At 36.9% G+C, this 20,368-nt stretch overlaps 1 protein-coding gene across 4 annotated transcripts in view; it reads left to right on the top strand.

Annotated features, from left to right (window-relative positions):
- Mp (collagen XV/XVIII-type protein multiplexin) overlaps positions 1 to 20,368 on the top strand; it is a 273,211-nt gene that overhangs the window by 65,994 nt on the left and 186,849 nt on the right. For 2 of the 4 annotated variants that reach the window (XM_076386976.1, XM_076386977.1), the window contains exon 1: positions 2,581 to 2,734. The exons of the other annotated variants lie outside the window; for them this stretch is intronic. The gene's annotated coding sequence lies outside the window, so the exon portion shown is untranslated. Of the gene's footprint in view, positions 1 to 2,580; positions 2,735 to 20,368 lie in introns of those variants that run through there. 4 annotated transcript variants of the gene reach the window in all.

Here is a 20,368-nt window from a genome sequence, read left to right on the forward strand (position 1 = left end):
TAGAACACTTTGAATAAGAGGAGTAGCAAATTGGTGCAAGTTCTTGAACAATGCAAAAAGTCTAGGAACTATGACTGGAAATAAAAGAAATATGCATTCACGCTGTTACTGTGTGTGCATACGCATGCATATTTTACAGTTTCACGTAAGTTACGTATACACACAAGTGAGAAATAAAAATACGTTTTATTGGCAATGAAGCTGAAAATCGAGTGTAACGAACAGCAGTCACTTGTATTGTCAGTGACATGTTGTACATAGCTATTTCGTCAAATACCAGCTTTTTTCCTGTGCATAATTTAACTTATTGCTGTATGATTCTTTTTTAAATTGTAGGCGTTTATACAGTATCATTTCACAATAATTACTGTCTCATTCGCTTAATAAATTTCTTCAAATTTACCGTGTTAATAGGTAGCACATGTGTGCTATATTTAATTTCTCATATTATATATAACTATGATATCATAAACTTCGTGAGATCTATGTAACTTACACCTTGTACAAACATGGAAAAGTAATTTAGTTTGACATAGCTTGCATTAGTTGCGTGTAAAAAGAAGAAATACAGAAAGGGGTAGGACCAAATGATAGCACACACGTAAGAGTATGAAAATTCATGGAAAAGTAAACATATTTTTCTTATGAATTCATATTACTCTCGGGTAATGCAAGTGAGTAGGATTTATTATGCACTAAATTATCGAATAAATTTATTCGTCTTCAGTACTTAATAAGATCTTGTCTCTACCCTTAGTTTGGATAGCGTTAGTGCAATATTATAATTTGTTGTGGTAGAGTTACTGCCGTTCTGTTCTGAAGACTGATTTATATTAACACACAAAAAGAATCACATTCCTTTAGATTATTAATTTCTATACCATATGAATATCTACATATATTTTTCTAAACTGAACAGAAAATAAGATCACTTCTCTCATTCAAATATGTGCTTTAACGTCAGAAATTGCACATATGAATTCAATAGACAGGATATCCAATCTAGCGAATGTCTACAGTTCGCAATCAGATCTTTTCAATCAATCACCAACTTCATTTCAAGCTGGTGCAAATAAAAGTATACTCGACAGCTGACTGAAAATTCTTTCTTTAAAGTAATTCTATGAAGCTGTACCTACGCTGAGGCAACAGCAAACAATATTTTGTTGCTATTTATGTAAAAAATAAGAAAAAAGTAGATTTTTGGAAGATACGTTCTAGACACAAACAATAAAAAATTAAAATGTATACGCGCAAGAAAATGCATAGTTTTCTAATCACACGCTATAAGCAACAAGAGACGATAAAATGTTCCTCGTTGTTGGTTTAGTGTAGGCATAGTTTAATAGGTGTAGTCTCACGCGACGCGTATGTATAGAATATTGTGTATCATCGAGTTAATCCTGTTCTACCCGTATCGTGACTAGTGATATGCATATATCCTTAATTTCTTCTGCTTTATTACCTAGTGTATTATTGGAAACCTTCTTAACAAACAGCAGAAATAACTGTACAGAATTTTCAGAAGGAATCACTTGATCACAAAAAGATTAAATAAAGAAACAAACAGTTAAGTCACTAAAAATCCCGCAGTTCAACCATACCAACAAAAGGTTACCACAAAATTCTTGTCACAAACAGGTACCGAGGAATCTACTCTAAACAGCCTCTACTCACCAGCGAATTCACCTTAACTTCCTCAATACCGCCCAACATTAAATATAACTCACAACTCATTAACTACAAGGCCGCAGTCTCTCCAACTCACCACTCGCCATCAGTATCCCAGGAACCTCCCCTTTCCAAGTCCCAGCACAATCCACTAACAAATTCCATTTACCAAAACAAACACCCAGCAGAAGGGAAAAACAACAAGGCATGCGAGCCCCAGTCAAATTGCTCCATCATCCCCGGCATAAATACAACAAGCCAACTAGCCCCTGAGCGGTCGACGCCTTCAAAGGACCGATCCATCGGCGGCTCGAAGACACTCTGAAAGGACAAAAAAAAAAAGAAGCGGCGAAGCGGGGAGGAAAAAGGCGAAGAATCGGGACTCGTTCGCTGGAGGCAGGAGTCAGGGGGTGGGAGAGGTGCAACGAGGCCACCCCCACTCGATGTCGGCGTCAGCGTCGTGGACGCGACTGTCGGGGCATTTTCTCGCGAACGTCGAGTAAGCGCGCTCAGTTTCGTTCCGTGGAGCGCCGCGGGGCGGCAGCACCGAGGCGTACTCCCCCGAAGGGTGTCAGTGTGTCCGTGCGTTCGAGCGGCGTCGGATCCCGCCGCCCCTCGCGAGAGTCCTCGGCATCCCGCGCCACCTGCCGCGGCGCGCCGCGTCGCGTTCACTGCCCGCCACGTACGCGGAGGATCCACGACGACGACGAGTGATCCGTGCACAGCCGCGGTGGGCGCGCTCGAATGCCGGCCCTCTCTGTTTATGAGAGGCGTCCCGACGCGACCGGCTGACGTCGGCCGGCGGCAATTTCGACCGCGGATCCGGATCGGTTTGGTACGCGCGCGAACGCGCCACTGCGCCCGCAGAAGGCGGAGGAAAAAATCCCGCCACGGTACAGTCTGTGAACAGGTCCCACGCGCGCGAGGACCCTCGCAATGTGACCTCGCACCCCTGGCGGAACCGTCCTCGCGTGCCGAAGCGTCTCGATAAGGCCGTTCCGCACGCAGTTGCGTCCCTGTGCCCACGCAAGGAATCGCAAGACACAGTGCAGAGCCAGTCGGTGTAAGTAGACACGCGGTGATGAGGTAGCTGGTTTGTTCTCCAAGGGGATTCGAGCGGTTGAACTTGCGGCGGATTGAGGTGGATCGAGGGAACCCGAGGTCTCTGCGAGAGCTGGGATAGTGTGACTAGGTTTTATTGGTTACTTAGTAGTTCTTAGGACTCTGGTTCGTTGAGTGAATGCCTGGACCCTTTTTGCTGGTGTTTTGAATCGACGGGGTAACCTGTCGAGATGAAAGAAGACGTCGATGAGAAAGTTTCTTTGGTTCGTTGGCGTGAAAGGTTTTGCTCGTGACTGTGGTGGGTGATTAGAATTGGAAATGGGGAAGGAGATTAACGCAGAGATTCCTTCTGCCTCTTTTGGTATTTTAGCTTCTCTTTTTCTGAGAAGACACTTTTTCTTGCTAGATTGGAGTCCGATCTTTTCTTTTTGAAATCTGCGCTTGTTCTCTTAGGGACATTTAAAGTTCGGTGGTTGAAATTAAGAGAAAACGGTGGGTCTTTTTCTGACCTCTTTTTAGTAGTTAGTTAACGTTAGAACATGCTCCTTGAAAATCTTCTGTGACAGGTTTATTAACTGCGGGTCATCAGGAAAGCTGCTAACGAGCTTTTAATATACTTTCCAGAAATCAGACGTGTAGACATTAACAACAATTGTTTTAGATTTCCTTCGAAATTAAGGAAGTTGTGGATTGAAATAAAAACTATTAGATATAAACAGATTCTAGAAACGTACTGGAGTTAAAGCGTTGGTGGAAGGGCTTCGAGGCGAAGGAGAAGAATGACACGTGTGTTATTAAGTTACTCGGAACGCTAGGAAGTCCATTTGGTATTTCAAACTGTTATAATTCCGGATTAGTGTTTCCATCGGTTCGAATGTTTTCCAGTCGAGGTCAGGTTACCGTTCTCAGATGTAATTCTGTAGGCTTTAACTCGTAAATCTTGTCAGTCGTAATTAACTTTACGAACGGCGAATACTGATGTTACTCTACCTGAACATCTGATCCGCAAATACAGTTCGTAAATTTTAAATTAATTGCCGAATTAACAGTGACGGGAATATGAGTGACAGTGTTATGAGGCTTCCGTGCATAGTGGTTTAAGCGAAGTTAACATGAATATTCGATACATCTACGAATAACTCAATTTTTGTGCTAACATTAGAAAATGGTATATCGTATTGCAAGTTCAAGATTATCTTTCGTGAAAACTCGGAGTTCAGGTTTCAAACTTTTTTCAGATTTCAATTTCTAAGTATTCACGAACTCCTGGTGACAATTTCTAGCAGTGTAAAAGTGAGCAATCCTAATTATTTAATATTCACAAAATTTGTGTCATATTTATCGTACACTTTGTGTTAAAGAAACACTGAAGGTTTAGATCTCAGAAAGAAATTAGAATTATTTCACTATGTTGATTGACAATCTTTTTCAAAAAGTTAGAGTAAAACTTCAGCCAGCTAGACAGCAAACTGATTGACTTCAGAAAACAAAAGAGAGAACTGAGGACACAGTAAATAGTGTATTTTAAAATGCACTTCAGGTAAACAAAGTGATTTGTAGAAGATTTTATAATTCTATCAAAGTGGCTTCGAATATATTAAATATTTTGTGGAAGTCAATAAATGGCAGTATATGTATAATTCAAGTAATTTTCTTCATTTTTTTAAGCATTAACCCTTAATTGCTTACCTGGTGAATAAAGATACAAATTTTATAGAAAGTGTAGTATGTGGTGAAGATTAATTTGGCTTTCGGGAAGCTCCATTCTAGGTTTGACTTTTTAAATATCCATAAACTCGTATCAATAATTTCCAACAACGCAACATTGAATAGTTCTGGTCACGCACTACTGATGAAATTTGTGTTATATCTATCACAGACACCTCGCTCTGAAAGCATACCCAACTCCAGATCCTGAAAGAAAACCAGAAACCTTCTATTACGTTCGAGCTAACACGGGCGCGAAAATAGCTGAAATAAAATTCTAAAAATAACACGATAATTTGAAAGCAAGATAGTAATACGTCACAAGAAAAGCTCTCTCGAGCATCATCTGTTCAGGCTGAAAGAGTACGCGGTATGATGAAATTCCGGGGCAATACAGAGATCCATCCATTGTCATTCAGCTTGTATGCTGCCTCACTGTGATGCAGGCCACGCGTTCGAGGTGGGCGAACAATCGTCGGCGTGGGCGAGTCATTAAAACGCAACTAATTGCTAGGCAAGGTGTTTCGGTTAAACGACATCACCGCGGAGACTTTCCTGATCCCCATTGTAACGGATGATCTCGTGCACAGTGACTAATTACGTGGCAACGTTTCGATTTCTTGAATCACGATAATGAGCTTATCGGATCCTCGAGACGGGGAATAATGCCGAGGCATCAGAAGGATAAAGGTAAAATGGCAACTGTTGCGATACGTTAGCAGTAGCCCATCAATTCTTCCGTTCGCATCTAACAATCTCATTGAGACAGGGATCCTTGGAATCAGGTTAATGAGCTAATTTGTACGTGGGGTCGATAACGCGCTCGTGAAAAGTCTCGCGTCGAGAAATAACCAGGGAATGATCATTGCTTTGGCTATGGATGGTGTATCGACATTCAAATCCTCGTTCCGCTGATCGAGCTTAATCCCTGCCGCATCACTGGGTGGCGTTAGTCCCCACGGTTCATTAGATAACGCGGTCGTCTTGAAATTAATCGCAGCGAACGGAGCAATCCTGATTATTCGCTGCTCCAGGCTGGAGTAGCTGCCCGCGGACATGTTAAGGTGAGAATGAAAGTGACTCTCCACTCCTTACCCTGTTCCTCAAAGAGTGAGAGTACATGTGTGTAGGTGAGATAGTGATGCTGCTTGCTATGTCAGGTGACTCTTCTAAGGTTAACCTTTTGCGGCCGAGGTGGCCTCCGACGACACACTTTGCCGTGAATAGCCTAACTTCCAGCTGAACATTCTGTGGAAGCTCGCGAAAATGTCTCGTACCCGATGGAAGCGCAGCATTCCTGAATGCGCGGCGCCGAGTGTGGACTGACTTTCGCGTTCTTTGCACTATCTCACGAGGTCTTGGCTTTATCTTGATCGACTTGGGAGGGAACTTTGGCGATTCGAGATGTTCAGGTATTTCCTTGTGTCTTGTCTGTTTGTGGGAGACCTTGATAGAAATCTGAGAGTTTTTGGATCTTCAAGGTGAAAATAGCTCTTAGCATCAGAACTATCAGACAGATAGTAGTCAGAATAACTGGTTTATCTATTTGTTAAGAATTCTGTATTTAGTTTGAGATGATTTTAGGTGCCTAAGCCTGAGGAAATGTAAATAACTCAGGATTTTTTATTCTCGTGGTGTTTTAGAAATGTGTCATTCTGGCTACTTCATGAAAGAGAAGAAAATTGTAATATTAAAAGTTTCTAAAAAAATTAGACAATTTGTAGAAATTCTGAAAATATTGAAGTGAAAGTTCCATAGTTCTGTTTTGTTTTACAAATCTGCTAATTCTTGTGTGCTGTGATAAGGAAAGAATTTTCGGAGGAATTTCATAATTTGCAATTTTTTGTTGTCAGTTATTTCTGTGTTCTATTCGTGAATTTCACAAAATGTTTAAAAAACAATTAAACGCGAATTATGGTAGTTCTGGATGTCTGCCTTCCTGGCAAACCTCATATCAACTTAGAGTCAGGTTTGCTTGAAGATTTGATTATGCAGAAACAGAGCGAATGCTAATTGCCATGTAACAGAGATACATCCGTGTGTTCGGATTGTATTAGGGGACAGCTGTTTAAGTATGTATTGGACCTAGAAATTCAAATTGAGAAGGAATTGAATTGAGAGAGTGGTAATAGGACGAACAGTAAAATATTTAAACATTCACTGGAAACAGTTTTGATATCAAAAATATTTCTCGATATTCTTTTACAAAATAATTGCTAAATTTCCAGGTTAAACATTATTGGCTGTATAACTGTATTAATTTTGTTATTTTGTTTTGTTCATAACTCTATTGAAAACAGTTTTGTTTTTTTAATAAAAGTGAGGAAGTGTAGTGTAAAGAAGTGTAAATAAATGAAAATCTCGTTTTCTGCTATTTCAATTTATATTCTGTCATTCTTCTATATCGTTCATTTCGATAGAGATTAGTGATAGAAATATATCTATATCTAGGACTAATACAAAATCGTTGCAATTGATGTGCACGTTTCTCTCAATCGACTGCAACAAAACGTTCACGAATGTTTTCAATATCTGCAATATATCGTAGTTCATATTTGGAAATACGTACGTTTGGAGCTGCTAAATTTCGAGTACAGTCATGCAGAGCTTTAATTTTTTAAAGATTGATTGTTTCACTTTACAACACGATTTTTGTTTCCGGCGTTGTATAGGGACCAAAATATCGTATTGTTTTCCAGTAACTATTGAAACGAACTACAATGGTGACTGTGTTTGCTTGAAAAATGATTACATAATCATAGTTTAAATATTACAGATGAAATAGCATATAAACGAATATCCAATATTAAGGATTAACTTCGTAAAAATAAAAAAGGGGTAGTTGGTATATATAGGCTAGCATGAAAAGTGAAAAAGAAAAAAATAATGTATAGAGTAACCTTTCTTCCTAGTTAGTTTATTTCACAATTCAGTTAATTTTATTTAATATATGGACAAATAGTTTGATAGTAATTACAAAAGAATATTTTTGAGTAAAATAGTAAATTTGTAGAAGAGAAACGAATGTTTTCTTGATATTTTATAAAACATTCACTAGTTTGAGTTTGAAAGTAGTGTGATACACAGGGCAACGAACTTTCTATTACGCTGAGCAATTTTCGAATTATAAAAAATTGATTATAAAATTGAATTATGATATAACATAAAGCCTCACTGTACTTTCAAAAAGAGAAACTGAAATAAATGTATCGTTTCAGCTTTGTCCAAAGAGTTATTGATATTAATTTTGAGAAAATTTATGTTTAGGGAATTCTTTAATTCATTTCGTAAGAATTAATAAATAGAAAATAACATTCAATATCTTTCAAGAAGCGACGAAAGTTACCGACACTACAAACAATAACGATTCTGAGATACATTGTACGCCATCCATCCATCAAATCATAGCGAACCAGGTCGTCAAAGGTCATTTAATTTCCTCGTATATTAATATTGTCATTATTTGATTTAAAAGAATAGCCGGGGAGAACAATAAAATGTGTCTCCCTCGCTCAGTATCAGAATTCTATTCATGATCATCCATAAAAGAATTATCAGACCGCTCACAAGACCACAGAAGTCTGTCGTCCTTCCGTATGGGCGAGGGTTCGCCGTCTGTTTGCTGGATCCCTAAGAAAATAATCCCACAAAGGGGGCGGTGGCGAGTGAAAGAGAAAAATATCGCGGGGCAAAGGGTTCGAGGTTGGCGCGAGGAGATGCCAAACACGTCAGGACACTGAAAGAATCAGGGAGATCGCAAGCGGAAAGTGTATATAGGTATATGTGCTCGTCCAAATAGACTATATTCCGATTCGTACACTCACGTACCACGCCGAATCTTTTATTTCGTTATTCTGCGCTCTTCCCACCCTTCCCTCACCCCTCGCCAACCCCCGTTTCTTCTTATTTTGCGGCTTGCACCGGCGCAACCCAAGTTCCTACCGTTTTCCCTTTACTTTCTCCTCTCCCAGCGGCGTGTTTCGCGTATCGAGTGGTCGGCTCTCGATCTTTCATATTCTATCGACGATTGTCGTGAATACTTCTACCAATCGGAAGACGTTGCTCTCTTATCCACCAGCAGTTTTTACGTCTTCATGCAGCTCCAGTGGGTTTCCACCTTTTAGCACTCAGGCGAATGATGTTGGGGCGATTGAGACGACGAGAAGGAAATTAGTTGATCGATTTGCTAGAGTTGAAGCCCAGTTGGGAGTTCGCGAGCTTTTCTGAAGAGCCCCAGGAGGGAAGGACCGAGCTTTTTATCTGTGATTGTAGACGGTAGTTTGCAATTTTTCGTCACGGCTGATAGCATATCTGCTGATGGATAATACTGAGTGGGATTAGGGTGGGATAATGCAATGTTAAGTAGTTATGTTACGACTGTCTGAAAGTATTTTAATGAGGGAACTTTTCGGGTCTAGAAACCAGTTTTTGATTAGGTACTAGGTTTTGGACCTTTTTATTTGAGGAAAGCAGATTAGGCGAACTAACGTTCTTACAAATATGTCCGAACTATTTATCGTATGATCGAGACAAGTTCTGACATATTCGTTAGAAAACGCATCCACTGTAACCACAGCTTTACTAAGTTTAATGCTATTAAGTCTAGTTCAGATTGGTAAGAACCAATCTGAATTGTTTCTGCATGAAGCATTCACACTTCTTAATTATTTCATCTATAAAACGTGACTTCTTCACAGCAATATGTCTTCGTTTACGTTTTACTATTGCATAGAAGACATACAACGTATGTATGTGCACATTTCCATCTGCTAGACATCACATAGCGATGCGTGACACTGTTGTTTCTAGCTTCTAAGAAGTTAGAGGTTAGTTTAGTTAGTTTCTAACTTCTGGCCATCTTGATAAGAATAGGTATACACCTCTAACATTAGTGTTGGCACCTAAACATTCAGGGTTAGCCTAGCATGAAAATCGTCTAATCACATCTGTCAACTATTGAATGTCTATAAGCGTAAGCCTTCAAAGGACAATATGTAGGGATCAGCTGAGCGCATACACATGTGCGTTTACAGCACTCAAAGACCCAAATCTGTCGAAGCTCAGGTTTAGGAGTAATCAGACTGTTTCCTTGTTTCCCTTCTGCGACTGTAAAGATGTTTGCTAATGCAGTATTACATTGGGTACAAGGTGTTTGTCTAACAAGAATTACATCAAGTAATGAAACGACGTTCTGTTAATAAATATTGCTTCCGTCATATTTTACTCTGATCAACTGGATGTTGCAAAGTTGTACTTCGTTGTGTGCTTGTTATCTAGATTGCTCTAGATTTCTATGCATCTCGCAGTAAGTCACGTTTTGTCGTTAACTGTGAACATAACGTAGTTGGCAAACAGATGTTTGGTTAGCTTCTTTAATTTACGAGTCGAGTTACGTATGCTATATGAAAGTTTATGTTAATTTTGAGCAGAGATGTATTCAATTGTATGCCTCATTATTTTGTTAATTTTATTTACTTTTCGGCTTAGAATAAGAATTTTATAAAATTCTTAAAGTTAAGTCTTAAGTTGATCAAATTCCGATTGTCGTGACTAAGAAAATACGTAAAGTGAATATTCTTTTTAGTCTGATAAGTACTGAACAAATTTTACAATTTTATTAAATAATATTATGAAGTATGAATATATTGTATATTATCACAATATTTTACATGTATGAAATTTACACAAACTTCAAAAAAGGACTTTCAATTTTCTAAAACTAATAAGTTAATGGTGTACAACTTTGACAATAAATGCCTCATTTTTTTATGCTTTGATATGAAATACTTCATGAAGTGAATTCATACACTTTTTACATCGTTTCAGTTAAACAGTTTACACGGAGAAAGACGTACGCAAGCGTTTATTAAAGATAAAGTATGTTCTCGTTATTCTTAATGCAATTTTCCGTTGTCCGCTGGCAGACAGTTAATTGTTTCCCTTTGGCTTAACAGAAATGTTAATTAACAGATGATCCGTGTTCACATTATCTTTGGCTTAAGATGGGAATTTAAAATAGCTCTTGAATAAATACGGCTGTTGAATAAATTTCCTTGTTATGTAACGTTCGCAACTGGGTCTCAACGTTTCAGTCGAAGCCATAACGTTCTTTCAGGGAGATTTTCATCCTTTATAAAAATTTCTGGTAGTGGAACGCTCGAAGGAAATACGTTCAATATTGATTTGAATACTAACATAAAACGTGTATCTTAATTATTCAGTATACGCATGAGTTGAAATAAGCATTTTTGCAACCTTTATTAGCTGTTAGTGCTGATAAAAATAGTAAAATGAATTTTTAGTTTGTAAAAACTCGTGATTTGTCCTGTCAAACTGTTTAATAAATTTAATATATATTCATTGCAAAATAGATGAATAAAAAGTTAGTTCTTATCATTAAGTAATAATAAAGTATAGAGTGATGTTTTGTTATAAGTTACCGAATTCATTTCAAAGAACACGACACTTACAACAACAATATTTAAACGCACTAATATTATATTATTTTGATCACAGAAAATTTCTAAAATATATATTACTATTTTAGACATGAGTACAGTGCACACATGCAAATAAAGAAAAGTTTATATAAATTTTTCCACTTTCTATATATTTATATCATAATTAACTGTATTTCACTGGAGTTCAATATCTTCCTTTTTTACTCAAAGGAAAGATTATTTCCACCTATCGATCACATGTCCATCAAAATATTAACTAATCTTTTAACCGTACTCTATCTGAATGTTGTTAATGGCATTCACATTCGCCAATTCATTTTTCTCCATCATTCGAATCGACTCGAGCAGTCGAAAGTTCCTAATCTTGGAAAGTAGTCGGGGACATCTAAACGGGAGCCAGGGAATAGAGTTACGTAAGGGAAGCGTTTATAAAAGCTTTGAATTTTTCTTTGAGGCCACGGGCAGTCTTTACGAGCGTCAGGGCAGATTTAATATTGGAGAGTGAAAAATGTGCACGCGCGTCGACACGTCATCAGAAACGTGCGAAGCACCTTCACGAATCTCGTCCTCACTTAGGGACTCCCTCAACCAGAGTGTACAAGGATGCCCTATCATTCGGAGCTCGGCTGGTTAATACATTTTATCTGACGTCACGCGACATTGTCATCTGTCACTTTTCGTGATGCTTTCCAAGCGCGTTCTTCAACCCCGAATGTATAGTAACCACCGAATTTACGACCGGAAGACAACGTCAGCCTGCAGCGACAGGTGTCGTGTTCGAGAATTTCGCTTACAAGAACGATTCCTCTTTAACGTCAAACCGCAAATGTTCTTAGCGTGGTTTACCGACTTCGTTCGATTCCCTGACCACCCTATCGCAGCTGATCTTCTTTTCTAGGGAGTTTCTTGTTGAGGAGGCATTCTCACTTGTAGAGGTCATTTCTGTAATCAGATGACAAAATCTGATATGTTACTTTTTTCAAAAGCCAGATATGTTCCTACTTTTCTAAGTTTATGTCAATGAGATCTATTAGTTTATGGAAATGATACTTGTATATCATGTACTTTAACCCATTCATGGAGAATAACGAGCTAGAATCGTGCATGGCTTTTTAAGTTAGCTTGAAAATTTAGAATCCTTCTGAAGCCTACTGTAATGATAACCTTAGTTAGACTGTGTTTAAGTATTTATTGATTCACTTTCACACTGTCTCAGCGTCTCAGTATCGCAAAAAATTTCTTAACACATCTTATTCACAGTGGCTAGAAAACACGTGTCTCATGAATGGGTCAAGAATGAACTAAGGTGGTAATTCATGACATATGGGTTTATTTATTCGCTGTACTGAAAAATTAGAAAATTGTGACATGTCAGGTTTTGTCATTTGACTGCAGATTTTCGGGTAATTTTTGGAACTAGAAGTTAATTAGTAGAAGAAGCAAAAATTTTTCATAGTTCGTTTAATTCACAGTAAACTCTTCATGCAATTATGTTTCATACTAACTGACTGTAAGTCATAGGTATGCAGCGTATTGCTCTCAATTTCTGTTACGATTCACGTTATTGTATTCGTCAAAAACGTAAAAGTCAAAGGTATTCTTAACATATATGTAAAAAATCAATTTCTTGGCAACTTCGAATAGAATCCCTTTAGTATAATAGAACCGTTAATATTTCACGATATCAGAGGAGCACCTTTGTCCGCTCAGAAACGAGAGCTCTTTTCATGTTTTCCGTTTTTCCTTCTTTTCCTTAATTTTTTTTATTAGAAAGTTTTTCCTCGGACGAGGATGACTGCGCTCATTTTTAATAATCGCGGAAGGCGAAAGCGACGTTCAGATGCGCCATTATCGAAAGCGATAAATCTTCCGCTGCGAGGAAATTAGAAAAATGTTTTTATTAGCACGAATATAATGACGTGGGAGGAGAGTGGGTGTCAATGAGGACAAAAATTCCTTGGTGACGTTGTTTCTGAGAATTTATGGACGATACGTTATGCGACTTGCTTGCTTCTGAGGGAGAATGGGGATGATTTTTTCATGAAATTTTTCTTATAGTACTTCGAAGGATTTTAGTAAGGAACAGATATATAACTATTCTATTGGAATTTGTTTATTATGAAAGTTTTCTTCGTGCAATACATTTTTTGTATTTTAGGAAGTGTTATTTTTTATTAGATAAATGACAAGTAACCATTTGCCGTGTAATTTACTGCACAATGCATTAAATTGCTCCTGCAGTTGCTTGGTTTTAGTGCGTGGTGTACGTGGTCGAAAATTCTACCAGTTATGGAGTAAGTAGTATAATCGTTTACTACAGCGACGTTCACAGCTGTGGAAGTTTCGCTCCCTATAATCTTCCTTACTACCTCTTGCTGCAAACAACATTCTTTTAATCATTGTCATTGTTATTCGTGTATCACATTTGACTGAACAAGAACGTGAAAAGCAGTAATTACACCTCATATTATACTTCTGTTTTAGTGTTGTATGTTTCATGTATGTGAAAGTATCGTTGAAGAATTGTCAAATAATATTAAAACGTCATAACAAAATTACAGATTAATAATTAAAAATTCCTACACTTCATCTTATTACTAAGACGTTCCTATTTTATTATTATGTTCTAATATAATGTGAAAATTGTAAATTTTCCTAATCACTATTAGAGTAGTGTATCTTAATTTTTGAGACGTTAGATAGATCCAAGTAACAAGTGCACAAGCTGATCCCCCAAACCAATTTCTTATACTCAATATACTCATACTAGATTCCAATGAAGATATAATTCTATTATAGTAACTGGGAAAGCACAGTATTAAAAACACAGATACAGGCAGACTGGCATAATTTTAATATACCAAAGTGCGTTATATACATTAATGAGATTTTGCCCCATTTTCCAGGAAATTACAGTGTCACTAATTTTTCGTAGCTTCGAGCGAATAATTTCGTCAGCTCGTTCCCCCGTTTCGCTTGTAACTTCGTTTTTTCGTTTGTCCTCGCGGCCTATCGATTCCCAAAAGTTCACAAAGGACCCGTCTGTCAGCCCATCAAATCAAAACGATGTAACTGGACAAAGGATAAAGTAATAAGTTTCAAAGCGGGATTGAAATCTCCTTATACCGAGTCAATTATCCGAGAAAAACAACCACCATCCGCTTTTCCCTTTAATTCTCCTCGCGGTTAAACCACCCGATATTACGCGAATCGTTTCGCGTAAGTCTTCTCCTTTTATTTCATTCCCTTTCCAATCTTTTTTTTCTCTCGTCTTTATGTGTTTAACTGGATGATACATGAAGCGGGTTTTGCGGCAAGTCGAGCTCGTTCAGGAGGAACGCGAAATAATTGAGCGGAAGGAATGAAAGAGGTTCGCGGAAACAAATAGCGCGTTCAGAAACAATGTGATATTAAAATTGAACTGTATCGGCCCTTCTCGCTCTCGTTTACCGCTTTACGCGGTTTCGCTCTCGCTACTTGTCGGTTTTATTGCGCCCTTTGAGAGGGAACGGATTTTCGCTTGGTTTCAATTAAAAGAAGTTTCAATCGCTTGCGGAAGAAAACTGTGTAACGTTGGCATGCATGTTAGGAATGCTTCAGTTAATTGTCCTCCTCAATGTCTGCATTTAAATCACGGAAGTAACCATTTAGCATTTCTCTGTCATACAAATTCTAGTTCTTGTTCTCTCCATGCGATGATTACATATTTTATGAGGGGTTTTTATGAGTCGATGTTTGATGTAATAAATACTAAATGGAAGCGTAACGAATGTCGAGCTCGTAAATTTGATTTCAAGCACCTGTAACTTCTTCAAGACTTTATATAGGTATTTTATTGAAATTAATTTCTATGTAATTCTGCATACACTTCCAAATTTTATTTCGTGTTATCTGATACTAATTATTTGAAACTAATTTTGTTATCTGAAATTCCGCGCGATAGAGTGTTCATGTTCAATTATCGAAAATTGTAATTTTTATGAGAATTATTTTAATTCATGGTTTATTGAGAAAATATCGCAATAATTTTTTATTAAATGGCGAACGAAATTTTATATTGCAGATAGTTTGCAGTAATTAGGAACAAAAATAAAAGGTTCTATTAACCGTTATTGAAAACTTCTGAAAATCGATGTTAACCCCTTAAGCCTTAATTGCATTTAACGCCCGATATCAACGGAGTTTATGACTCGGGTGAAAAATCTGGGTAATGGCTAAGTACTTGGTGAAGGAATATTCTAACAGCAAATTTTATGTTTTCAATTCAGACTGAGATAAATTAAAAAAATATTAGATGTCGGCTTTTCTCTACTTTTAATACATCTGAAGAATAGTATGATCGATATTAATTTAATAGAAAACACATTGCAAAATGGGAACTCTTCTGCAACGTGAGGGAAGTTTAACTTGTGCAATAAGATTTTCATTTTAAACAATTGGGGAACTTGTAGTATTTCAAAATTATTGAGAGTTACCTTCCACGTGATTTTATATTTGAAGTTCAGTAATTTTGACCCAACAAATATTTTATTGTGACAAACAGCGTAAACATGGTTACAAAAAATTAGGGGTGTTCCATCTACAAAAAAAGTACGCCTGCAATAATTCTTGGTAATCTACAAATCTATGCTTGTATTAAATTTTTTTTTTGTTAGTCGAGTTTTACGTTGGCGTTTGTGTAAATACGTTCAAAATTCGCAGAAAAATCGTGTCACTGACATTTTTTCCTTGCAAAAAATAAAACGATAGCACTCTTGAATACTGCGTTTGAAAGTTATTGCGATTTGCACGTTGCACTGGACGACCTGGATTAACGACTGTAGTTTCGAATCGGCAGGTGTCGATCTAAAAACTGAATAATGGAAATCTTGATGTTGTGTATATACATATATGTAACACTCGATCGTCGTGACCCTTGAAAGAAGGAAACAAGTTAAAATTAATTAATGTATTATTACGTGTTAAATGTGTCAACGACAATCAAAGTTGGATATAATTTGAATAAATTCTGCTGTCGATATTATTCAAAGAAAAGTTTCGTTTAAAATGTCTCATTCGTGAGTGATGTATAAAATTTGATTAGTACAGAAATATTGCAGTATTTTATAATTAACAAGTATTCTAAAATCTTATAATTACGTACTTCTATTCATATGTTTACTTGAATAAAGAATATTTGCTATTTAAGAATACTTCATTTCATTCGTAACTTTTATTTCAACACTATTCGAAGCAGAATTTATTCAAAATTTTATTTGAGAGCTCGTTGAAGCTCGTTCGAATAATATCCAGTTCCGCCGACAATAGTTTAGCCAAAATGATCACAAGAATGAGTATGTATAAAATACAGAGTAGACAGTTCTCCTTCATTTGTGGAGTATAAGAAGAAGATACTTCCTGAAACAAAATATAGACTATGGAATTTTGCAGAGTCAGGAAAATAATAGTGACGATTAGAAGATTGAAGCATCGTAGGACAACATGCCTTGATACACGTATAGGATGACGTTCTTATTTATTATTCTGATGTGGCACTTGTCGATTGGGTAGGATCGACTCCAGTTTGTATTATTCAGTGTGCAATTCCATCAGTCGAATCAAACAGTTCGATCGTATCGTGTAAATAGATGTATGTCGGAATTAAGTTGATTATTTTGGAAACACGGGTAAATAACTGTTACATTTGATGTGTTTCGATGCTTGAAGAACTGACATTGTAAAACAACGTTTTTTATAAAAGTCATTAGGTAAACTGCAAAAAACAGCAAACATTAAATACTAATTTTAAAATTCACGAATAAATATTTTGATATAAGTAATTTTATACACAAATATTTTTACTCACGTTTTATGTACCATCGTTAATATTTTCTGTTTTTAAAAAAAAGTTATTACGAAATTATTAATTTACTTGCACACTGGTTTGATTAAGAAAATGCTGGTTAAAACATTTCAACAAAAACAGACTGTGTGCATTCTTTTCTTATCACACTTTTGAAAAATCAAATTTGCTGAATTTCACCTTTACTAATTTCCCCAGAGTAAGTGAAAGTTTCCATATCAAGTTCTGAAACTTTCATAAAAATTCTCTTTGGATTCTTTTCAAGTAGGATTTTCAAATCTCTATCGTAGAGATGCCTTGTGTCCTTTTCCCTATCATTGAGAATAGTATTTGGAGAAGTAATCTGAGAGAGCCAGTGTTCATTACTATTTCTTCCATCAAACGTCAAATTAGCGCTGTGATCACGTTTGCAGCTACAATTTAGGGACAGATTTAAACTGTACTGTACTTGAACATAAACGCATGTACATATTCGTGCACTAAGAGATACTAGTGACGTTTCTAAAATTATGTTGATTGATTCTAAGGAATTATTCATGCACCTTTAATGTATTGCTGACGAAAATAAAACGCACTGCAGCTGTGAATGATAATTAATAATTTACTCTGTTTCTGTTGCCAGTCTAGCATGTAGAATGTTTAACAAAGAATGTCAAACATTTGAGAGTGCTTTTAGCGAAAATGAAATAGAGATAAAGATTAATGAATTTGTCGTTCTAAAAACAGCTGAAATATCAATCAAATCTGTTCGACTTAACTTATTCAGTAGAATAAGTCCTCAAGTCAGACATGACAGATATTTCATTAAAAATTGAATAGTTTGAATTTTCGTCTTATTTGGGCAGATCGAGACATCCTTCTAAAAATATTTCACGCTTTTGTTATTTTATACGTGTTGTATAACATTTCAGATACTACAAAATAGTGTATAACAAAAAAACTAACAAAATGTTACTATTCGTGTATCTATAGTCTATATGAACATTTCTTATTTTAATGTCTAGAGCCTACTCTATGAAAGTGTCCCATATTTTTATTAACATTCCATACAGGAGCCTCTAATTTCAAATAGCAATATGTTTTATGCAGAAACACATTCCACATGCGAAGTTAATTAGCAATTCCTTCATCTCATGGCGCCCATCAGATCCAAACTCATCTGCTCCTAACTGTACTTTTGGGCGCTTTGAGCTTTACTAAATCTAAAATCAGTACTTGCTATCTTTTATGGAAATTATTGCAGAATAGAGGCCACTAAAGTTGCCCTCTAAATTCGTGTGATGCTATTGTTTCCAGTACAGCGGGATCGCGGGAGGACAATTGTCGTATTATCAGTGTTTGGAAATCCGCAAAATTGCGCTATGTGGTTTGCCAGCGAAGCGATTAGAAATTTGTGTATTTGGTGTGTGGAATGCCAAGATAGGAAAATTATAGTTCTTAGGTAGAACTGTATACTTCTGGTAGCGGTCTAGGACACTGCTGTCCAAGCTTTACTCGCGAGTGGAACGGTTTCCCTTTACTTTGTCTGCACTATTGTGCATAATTCATGCGCTGTTTTGTGTGTGTAACCTATGCAAACAAACCATAGTAAGCAGGGAGAACAAAGTGGCACGAAGTGGTGGGTCTCTATAAACAAAACTATTCTAAACTCTAGTCTGATTTAACCAGATCTTTCATTACTTCTACATAATTCCTTTTCGTTTTTACTATTTATCTCCTGTTGCTATATTCAATTACTAAACGCAAAAATGTATTTTGGTGAAAAAAGTGACCTTTAAATTGACTTCACAGTAATTGTGATTGAACCAGTATTTCTTTCTCCTTAGCTGTTACATATTTTTCAATATTTCTTTAGAGGTGTATCGAGATGGAGTAGAGTATCTATAGTCTTAGACTTCTGACAAATCTGGTGAATTTTTCATCACTCGACATCTAGTTGCATTCTTTTTAGTGCATGAAACATCCTAGGTTTAAAAATACATTCTTTTCTCGATTGTCTATATGTCAAATGTTTGGTCAATGAGATTATTTGAGGACGTCAACGTTCGATGAACTGACATGGCTTTCCCTAAATCAAAGACTACTTCTCTTTGCGAAATTACAGAATTCTATACTGAAATAAGAAACTAATGTTTTCACGATGTAAATTAATGGAAGAGTTATAGTAGATACTGCCTTTTCTTGTTTAATCACATGTTCTTTAAAAATCGATACACATTAAGTACGTGGACTTGACTGTATTGTATTTTATTTTATGTTATATTATTTATGTTACCTCTTCTTGTTATCTTTAAGTTAAAAGAATGAGAGGAAAAAGTTAAACATTCCTTAAAACATTACATTTTCAGTTTCAAGGATCATTTTGAAACTTCAACACACACATATACATAATTCTAGTTTCGATATATGTATTTTACAGTTTTTAAAAAGGAAAAACATTAAATTAGCAAATTTAACATTCATAGGATAAGCCTTTTCTTTTCTTCTGAATAAACTTTGATCGAATATTAGTAGTTATCATGTCACTTCTTTCATCGAATTCTAAACATTCGCAACTGGTCCAAAAACTGTCCACTAATGCTCAAGAATCCCAATATTCCCCCTGGTGAACGATTTCAGGGCACGCGGTAGCTCAGCAAGTAGAAGTTGCTCGTCAGCTGACAGCTGTCGATCCCGAAGGTTCGAGCTGAGTGGAGGTGCGAAAGCCGCGCATACAAAGACGTGGCACGCGTGAACAATCCACTCGATCCCCCTGTCGCGTTTCTCTGTTCACGCCCTTCATTTTCTAGCGACGGTTCCGCCGGAAGTACTTCGGCGTGGATTTTCAATTACTTCGTTGACAACGGGACAAGTGCAACGTCGTGGAATCGAGTTATCGTGTGCGATGACAGCGGGCTGTGTTGGCCCCGACCACGCGGGAGATAGTCCTGAATAGGGAATCATTGCTAAGTGGATTGTAATTGAATATCGCTGGGAATTCCTCGGCAGCCGTTGTTGAGAGTCTGCTGCCCTGTGAAACAGGCTTTTTTCTGCTTGGCAGAACTCGTTGTTCCTCGGTGTCACGCGGTTTAATGGAATTTATTCGTCGATCGCTGAGCTTCCCTTTTGTCCCTGCCAGTATATTGTTGATCCATGTTCTGTGGTGCCTTTTGTGATCGCTATTTCACTGAAAGAATTTGCAATTTAAAAACATCTCTGATATACAGTTCCAGGTTATTAAATTCAGATTGTCAACAGTTTCGAGTTCGTGAAATATTCTGTTTGATAGATTTGAGGCTCATATTGGTTGCCACTTTTCCCGAAACATGTGAAACTTTGTGCAATGTGAGCTTTGTCTAACAACTGGAAACGTGCCAGATGGAAGGAATATATTACACTGTAGTTTTTAGAATTAAGTAATGTTCTGAATCAATGCAAGTGAATTCATATCACGAAATTTGTAGGAAATTTTACCTGTAAGATTTCTGATAAAGGTTGAATTGATTTTTTTGGAGCCTTTATTTGCAATGCTCAACATGTAGATATAAATTGACGCACGTTCTGAGCTCAAGAGATAAGAAGAGAGATCTCCCTAAGAGATAAGAAAACACTCCTGAGTACACGTTACTTCAGATACGGATGACCG

The sequence above is a fragment of the Calliopsis andreniformis genome, chromosome 10 (assembly GCF_051401765.1).
Source record: "Calliopsis andreniformis isolate RMS-2024a chromosome 10, iyCalAndr_principal, whole genome shotgun sequence".
Taxonomy (NCBI): Eukaryota; Metazoa; Arthropoda; class Insecta; order Hymenoptera; family Andrenidae; genus Calliopsis; species Calliopsis andreniformis.